The sequence below is a fragment of the Empidonax traillii genome, unplaced genomic scaffold (genome assembly GCF_003031625.1).
Source record: "Empidonax traillii isolate 1590-97213 ecotype Southwest subspecies unplaced genomic scaffold, ASM303162v1 scaffold4663:size9364, whole genome shotgun sequence".
Lineage (NCBI taxonomy): Eukaryota > Metazoa > Chordata > Aves > Passeriformes > Tyrannidae > Empidonax > Empidonax traillii.
This window is the reverse complement of record NW_020959856.1, coordinates 6,858-8,103: the sequence shown is the minus strand read 5'-3', so window position 1 is coordinate 8,103 and position 1,246 is coordinate 6,858. Positions and strand designations below refer to the sequence as shown.

Below are 1,246 nucleotides of genomic sequence, written 5' to 3'. Positions count from 1 at the left end.
CCCCGGGATGGGCAGGGGGCTCATCCCGTGTTTGTTATTCCCTGATGGGACCCCCGGGATGGGCAGGGGGCTCATCCCGTGTTTGTTATTCCCTGGTGGGACCCCCGGGATGGGCAGGGGGCTCATCCCGTGTTTGTTATTCCTGATGGGACCCCCGGGATGGGCAGGGGGCTCATCCCGTGTTTGTTATTCCTGATGGGACCCCCGGGATGGGCAGGGGGCTCATCCCGTGTTTGTCATTCCCCGGGGGGGTCCATGGGGGGGTGGGGGGAGGGGGCTCCTCGTGGCCGTTTTTCCGAGCCCACCCCCCTCCCGCTCGTTCCCGGTTCCTCTTTTCGGTTCCGGAATCTCAAACCTGGGGCAGTTTCGGGGCCTCTTCCCCTTTTTTTTCAATTTTTTTTTTAATTTTTTTATTTTTGGGGGGTTTTCTCAGAAGAAAATCTGACGATTTCCAGGAAATCGATGTCGGGGAAAGCGGCAGAAGGGACAGAATTTGTGTGTCCCCCCCGTTCCCCCAAGGGCTGAGGAACATCCACATGGAATTCGGCTCTGATTTGGGATCCCCCTCCCCATCCCAGTCCCAGATGGAGGACCCAGATAGGGCTGGAACTGGTGGAACTGGGACGAGGCCGGAGCAGCGACTGGGAGAGAAAATCCCACGAGATTGGGGCTGGAAAAGGGAAACGAAGGGGAAAACGTGGGGCTGGAAAATTAAATAAAGGGAAAACGTGGGGCTGGAAAATTAAATAAAGGGAAAACTGGGGGCTGGGAGGTTGGACTGGACGATCTCCGAGGTCTTTTCCAACCCAGCTGATTCCGGGAAATGAGGAAAAGGGGCCCAAAATGGGGTGTTTCTGCCCGGTTTCGAACCGGGGACCTTTCGCGTGTGAGGCGAACGTGATAACCACTACACTACAGAAACGCCGTGCCGCGCTCCGCGCCCCGCCGCGCTACGGCTGCGCTGCGCTCACCCCGAGGGGCCTCCCCCGGCCCCCTCAGCGGCCGCGCCGGGCGGAGGAATTGGGGGAAAACCCCCCAAAAAAGGGACATTTGGGGTGACACGAGGAGGCCCGGCCCGGGGCGGGGCTCGAACCGCGGTCCCCGGGGTGGGGGTCGGGCGCGCTGCCCGCTGAGCCACGGCGGGGGCGGGGCGGGGTTTGGGGAGGCCACGCCTCCTCCGCTCAGGCCACGCCCCTCCGGTCCTCCGAGACCAACTAGTCCCCCCCCCCCCCCCCCCCCCCCCCCC

General features: G+C 62.6%; 1 non-coding gene across 1 annotated transcript; it reads right to left on the bottom strand.

Moving 5' to 3' along the window:
• Nucleotides 1–849: 849 nt before the first annotated feature.
• On the bottom strand, nucleotides 850–922 carry TRNAV-CAC. Its single transcript has one exon. It is a non-coding gene; the product is annotated as a tRNA-Val (tRNA).
• Nucleotides 923–1,246: the final 324 nt, after the last annotated feature.